Raw genomic sequence first — 6,651 nt, 5'->3', positions numbered from 1 at the left:
GCCGCCGGAGAAGACCTCGCAGACAACATTGGATGGAGCTTAGGGCAGGGGGGCAAGAAAGATGCTCTCGGTCCCTTCCAAGGACCCGAAAAAGCCTTCCCTTCCCCTCCCTCTCGCAGCCGCTGGCTTTCCCCACTCAGTTCAGCCAAGAAGTGGCGCTCGACTCTCACCTCCATCAGCACCTCCGAAGCTCGGACAGCTCCTGTAGGCTGCGCATAGAAGGAAAGCATTGGACGCTCAACTTCAGCACCTCGAGTGTCGGACGGCTCCACCACCACCTCTCCACACTGTTAAGCGAGAGAGACGATAGGAGCCGTCGCGACGTACCCATGCAGCGCCGCCCGCCAACGCAGAGAGGAGCGGAGGGGATCGGGCGCCAGGTCCGGGGGAAGGCTGGGAGGGAAGCTACGGCGCTGCTACCCAGCTTTCAACCCTGCGGGACCGGTGCTCCGCTCCTATCGCTCCGGCGAACAGGGTCCGCTACGCTTTCAACACCAGCGCCCGGCAGAGGGCTTGGAGAAGGCTCGCGCGGATCCTCGGTTCGGATCGCCTGGCTTCGCGGGAGCGGCCTTCGGCTAGGGCCGACGACGGCCGGACCGAGCAGATTTGGACCGGGGTGCGGGGCGAGTACCTGCCTCTCTCACGAAGGGAGTGTCACCGGTAAGAAGCCTCTTCCCACGTCTGCTTGCCGACTTACGCTCGCCCCGACGAGAGGCCCAACCGAAAGAGTGGAAAGGGGCAGAGATTTCCAGGGTCGCCCCACCAGGGATGCAATACCCCAGTGCAGACAGTCGGCCCTGCCCCGAACCTACTCGGTGGTTTGAAGGTTAACCTCTTGGGGAAAAGCAGCGATTCGCCTCGCGGTGCGTGCCTCCGCGGATCTAAACCCCCTCGATCGATGTGGGGCCAGAGGACCCCTTTTCCCCGTACGAAACTGTCAGCTCACCATGGGCTCGACGTCCGTGGGTCGGGGAGTTGAGCGCTTACGCGCGGCGGGACCTTATAACCTGCAGCGGCTGAGGAGCGAAGATTTCCAGGGTGGGCCCCCGGGGATGCCATACCCCGAGCAGCCTGTCGGCCCCGCTCCTAGCACGCTGGCAAGCAATGGAGTCTTCCCCGCGGCAGCCACCGCCCTCGCCCTAGCCTCGCCGTCGGTCGATGAAGAACGTCGTTCGCCCTCCTCTGGCTCGGGATTTGGAAACGGCCTGGCCTTCGCCTACTCCGTCGGGCAACTGCCTTCCGCCAGCCCCTTCCCTCGAATCCCCTTCTTCCATTTTAGACCCGATCAGGGGATTGGTCAGCCCAGCCCTGGGGTAAGAAGAGGGGTTGGGGTCGGTTCGGCTTCGGGTGCCCCGCTCGGCCAAAGTTTCCCCTCGCTTTGGAAGCACGCGAGGTCGCGGAGGGTGTCGGGGTTTTTTTTTCGGCTCCCTGGCTTCGCGGGAGCGGCCTTCGGCTAGGGCCGAGGCCGTCCGGCCCGCGCAGATTTGGACCGGGGTCCGGGGCGAGTACCTGCCTCTCTCACGAAGGGAGTGTCACCGGTAAGAAGCCTCTTCCCACGTCTGCTTGCCGACTTACGCTCGCCCCGACGAGAGGCCCAACCGAAAGAGTGGAAAGGGGCAGAGATTTCCAGGGTCGCCCCACCAGGGATGCAATACCCCAGTGCAGACTGTCGGCCCTGCCCCGAACCTACTCGGTGGTTTGAAGGTTAACCTCTTGGGGAAAAGCAGCGATTCGCCTCGCGGTGCGTGCCTCCGCGGATCTAAACCCCCTCGATCGATGTGGGGCCAGAGGACCCCTTTTCCCCGTACGAAACGGCCGGCTCACCATGGGCTCGACATCCGTGGGTCGGAGAGTTGAGCGCTTACGCGCGGCGGGACCTTATAACCTGCAGCGGCTGAGGAGCGAAGATTTCCAGGGTGGGCCCCCGGGGATGCCATACCCCGAGCAGCCAGTCGGCCCCGCTCCTAGCGCGCTGACGAGCAATGGAGTCTTCCCCGCGGCAGCCACCGCCCTCGCCTCGCCGTCGGTCGATGAAGAGCCGAGTTCGCCCTCCTCTGCTCGGGACTCGGAAACGGCCTGGCCTTCGCCTACTCCGTCGGGCAACTGCCTTCCGCCAGCCCCTTCCCTCGAATCCCCTTCTTCCATTTTAGACCCGATCAGGGGATTGGTCAGCCCAGCCCTGGGGTAGGAAGAGGGGTTGGGGTCGGTTCGGCTTCCGGTGCCCCCGCTCGGCCAAAGGTCCCCTCGCTTTGGAAGCAGAGGGTGCCGGGGTTATTTTCGGCTTGACGCCTAGTCCGGTCCCTGCCGGTTCCCGTGGAGGCCCGCGGTCAAAACCAGCTCCCCGGCTGTCGGAGCCGGAGCCCCGCAGCCCGAGCGGACGCACCGAGTCCCTCATGTAAGGGATAGCCGCCCCTACGGAACGGCCCGGACTGGGACCAGGCACCCCCAGGCGCCGAAGGGGTGGGTCGGCCGTGTTGCCGAAGCTTAGCCGGCGCTGATGACCGCAGCCCCTAACGATGCCCACAGGCGGGGGAGCCAAGGAGAGCACTAGGAAGACGTGGCGGGGTCGGACGGCTCAATTTCCAGGGTGGGACCCCGGGGGTTCAGTACCCCGGGCATCCGGTCGGTTTCGCCGGCGCGACCCCAAGCCTTCCACGGCCCCCTTCGTGGGTGCAGGGATACCGAGCAGGGTGCAGGCTTAGACGCCAATTCCCCAGAAGTTTTAGGGATAGGGTTTGTCCGGGCGCCACCGCAGCGACAACCTCGCAAGAAGCTCTCTTCCACAAAAGCACGGGCAACGTTCGTGTGCGAGTGTTGGTCTCCCATGGTCTACCGACTCCCCCGGGCGGCCCAAGCGTTACGCCCACGGCCGGGCCCTCGAGCAGGCGCACCCCTGGTGCCTCTCGTAAGGGAAGGCTACGGTCCTCAACCCCTCGTATGGCGGGGAGGGCGCATTTGAAACGCTAAAGGACGAGCCCTGTTCGGGACCTGGCGGGGATCCGCGGATTGGCGAGAGGGATGGGTCTGCCGTTGGTCAGAGGGGACGCACCCCTGGGACGCAGTTTGGCATTAGCGACCGATGGCCCATCTACGACCATGTACTCCGGGAGCGCCAAGGAGGACGCGGGTGGGCTTTGGGGGCAGACTCAATTTCCAGGGTCTGGGCGCCGGGGGTGCAATACCCTTAAGCGCTCATGTCGGTTTCGTCTGCCGCCCGCCTCTGGCCCGGCTCCTAGTGACGGGTGCTGTGAACGTGCGATCGTGCTTGCGGTTGAAGAGTTCAAAGGCTACCGCTGGGGATAACACGCCCGGGGAATTTAGAAACCCCCCCCTCCGCTACAATCTCTGCTTCTGCCGGACTCGGAGGGGAGCCGCCCCGGGGGCGACCGCTCCCTCTCCTCTTCCGCGGCGTGCCGCGCGCTTCGCCGTCAGCAGCGGAGCGAACCTTTTTCTCGGTCCGCAGCTCTTCAGGCGTAGGCGGGCAGCGCTAACAGGGTACACTGGGGACCACTCGACCGCAACCGCTCCTCCGACCGACGAGCATACCTACCGCGGATACGCCACGGTGGGTCTAAGCCTCGTCGCCGCCGCGAGGAGCAGGCGGGAGCCGTCCCTTTTCGTGCTGCGGAAATAAACCGTGGACACAGAGGTGTGTCTGCGCTCTCCGACCGGGCGGGGGGCGATTGGACTTGCCCGAGGGACACTAGGCGAGGCGCTGCCGCGGGAGCCGGAGCTCCGCGCTGGACGCTGCCGCCGCCAACGCCGCCGCCCCCCACCCACGGTACGGTGGAGTACGCCCGTTCCATACGCTTCGTAGCAAACCTCAGCCGAAGCAGAGAGTCCTACCGCTGTGGCAGGAGCGGGGCCGTGCGAGGACCACACTGGCACCGCGCTACACAACCTTAGGCAGAGGACGACAGCCGCTCACGGGGAGCGGGGGATTGATGCGCGACCAAGACTGAGGCTAAGGAACGCTTTACCATAAACCGGCCGGGGCCAATACCCCTGACCGAGCAAAGTGCCCTGCCCCGCCGGATCGCGCTGTGTCAGATCGATCAAAAGAGCGGAGAGCCGAGACTCTACCGCTGGGAGTTTGTGGAGAACGGCCTGGCTTGCGTCCCGTCCTCCCGCCCTCGACCTCACATGGCTAGCCTCACCCGCCGGGAGCCACCCCATTGGGGACCGTAGGGCGGAGAAGGGGTCTCCGCGTCCGGAATTTACTTGTGGAGAACGGCCTGGCTTACGTCCCGTCCTCCCGCCCTCGACCTCACATGGCTAGCCTCACCCGCCGGGCGCCACCCCATTGGGGACCGTAGGGCGGAGAAGGGGTCTCCGCGTCCGGAATTTACTTGTGGAGAACGGCCTGGCTTACGTCCCGTCCTCCCGCCCTCGACCTCACATGGCTAGCCTCACCCGCCGGGCGCCACCCCATTGGGGACCGTAGGGCGGAGAAGGGGTCTCCGCGTCCGGAATTTACTTGTGGAGAACGGCCTGGCTTACGTCCCGTCCTCCCGCCCTCGACCTCACACGGCTAGCCTCACCCGCCGGGCGCCACCCCATTGGGGACCGTAGGGCGGAGAAGGGGTCTCCGCGTCCGGAATTTACTTGTGGAGAACGGCCTGGCTTACGTCCCGTCCTCCCGCCCTCGACCTCACATGGCTAGCCTCACCCGCCGGGCGCCACCCCATTGGGGACCGTAGGGCGGAGAAGGGGTCTCCGCGTACGGAATTTCTTGTGGAGAACGGCCTGGCTTACGTCCCGTCCTCCCATGGCTAGCCTCACCCGCCGGGCGCCACCCCATTGGGGACCGTAGGGCGGAGAAGGGGTCTCCGCGTCCGGAATTTCTTGTGGAGAACGGCCTGGCTTACGTCCCGTCCTCCCGCCCTCGACCTCACATGGCTAGCCTACCCCGCCGGGCGCCGCTCCATTGGGGATACGGTACGGCAAAGCGCGACGCCGCACGATGCCAACACTTTGTGCAAAAACCTGGCAGAGTCGACCAAAACCTCGCTTCTTTGACCGGTATTTTTGATGCTTTTCTCTGCCGCCGAAGGTGCACTGAGGGTCGGATCGCCCAAAATTTTTACCGGTCGTTTTGGTCTGCGGTTCTTCCGAGAGGTGCCCGCCTGACAGTTCTTTTTCAGCAGCCTCCGAAAGGCCATCCAGCGGGCAAGCCAGGGGTTGGCAGCCGCCGGCGGTGAGCCTTCCCCGGCCGGGGCAGACGGCTCCGACCGCAAAATTTTTTCGACTTTCGCCGAGGCCAAAACCCCATGCACTTTTAAAGCCTGCCCGCAGCGCCGTCTCCTGTCAGACGTCCCTTGCCGCCTGCGGTGGTCCTCGCCCGGCAGAGAGAAGCCGGAGTCGCCCCCTCTCCGGTTCTTTTTCACCATTCCGGAGCTCTGAAATCTGGCGGACACCGAGTGACCGAGGACGCTTCCAGGAGGGCGGCAGCGAGAGGCAGAGTGCCACCGGTCGGGTCGCCGGTTCTCCCACACTTTGAAAATTTTTCGCTTGTTCTGGTGGGATGGAGAGAGAGCGTGGCTTATGCGCCCTCTGCCCCGCGGTACGCCCTCGGCTAGCCTTACGCCGGTGGTTCGCCAGGCCACCGGCACCTTGTACGGCGGGGACGGCGTGGCTTATGCGCCCGTCAACCCACCTACTCGCCCCGGCTAGCCTTTTACCCGGAGGGCGCCACGCTCCGGGTACCAGTGAGCGGCACGAACCCAGTCATACCATGCCGCTCACCTCGCGCCCTCTCCGGCCTCCGCCGCGGAGACCTCCCGCTAGGACCTGCGGGGGGCGATTTCTGCCAAAATCTACAAAGTCCCCGATGGTTAAGGACGTAGACTGTTGAGCGGGACCTACACACTCTTGTAGCCGATGGGGCTCGCCATTTCCCGCAGAAAATGGACCACCTCCCGCAGAGGAACATGAAATGCCCCTTCCCGCGGGACCCGAAGGACCGCTCTGTCCGAGCAGGCCTCCAGGACCACGGCACGCAAAAGCGACTCAGTCCCGCTGGCATTACGGATCTGACTTTGTGCAAAAACCAGGCAGAGTCGACCAAAACCTCCCTTCTTTGACCGGTGTTTTTGTTGCTTTTCTCTGCCGCCGAAGGTGCACTGAGGGTCGGATCGCCCAAAATTTTTACCGGTCGTTTTGGTCTGCGGTTCTTCCGAGAGGTGCCCGCCTGACAGTTCTTTTTCAGCAGCCTCCGAAAGGGCATCCAGCGGGCAAGCCAGGGGTTGGCAGCCGCCGGCGGTGAGCCTTCCCCGGCCGGGGCAGACAGCTCCGACCGCAAAATTTTTTCGACTTTCGCCGAGGCCAAAACCCCATGCACTTTTAAAGCCTGCCCGCAGCGCCGTCTCCTGGCAGACGTCCCTTGCCGCCTGCGGTGGTCCTCGCCCGGCAGAGAGAAGCCGGATTCGCCCTCTCACCGGTTCTTTTTCACCATTCCGGAGCTCTGAAATCTGCCGGACACCGAGTGACCGAGGACGCTTCCAGGAGGGCGGCAGCGAGAGGCAGAGTGCCACCGGTCGGGAAGCCGGTTCTCCCACACTTTGAAATTTTTTCGCTTGTGCTGGTGGGATGGAGAGAGAGCGTGGCTTATGCGCCCTCTGCCCCGCGGTACGCCCTGGCTAGCCTTGCGCC

Source organism: Engystomops pustulosus, unplaced genomic scaffold, assembly GCF_040894005.1.
Source record: "Engystomops pustulosus unplaced genomic scaffold, aEngPut4.maternal MAT_SCAFFOLD_461, whole genome shotgun sequence".
Classification (NCBI taxonomy): Eukaryota; Metazoa; Chordata; class Amphibia; order Anura; family Leptodactylidae; genus Engystomops; species Engystomops pustulosus.
The sequence above is the reverse complement of the archived record's forward strand: the minus strand, read 5'-3'. Positions refer to the sequence as shown.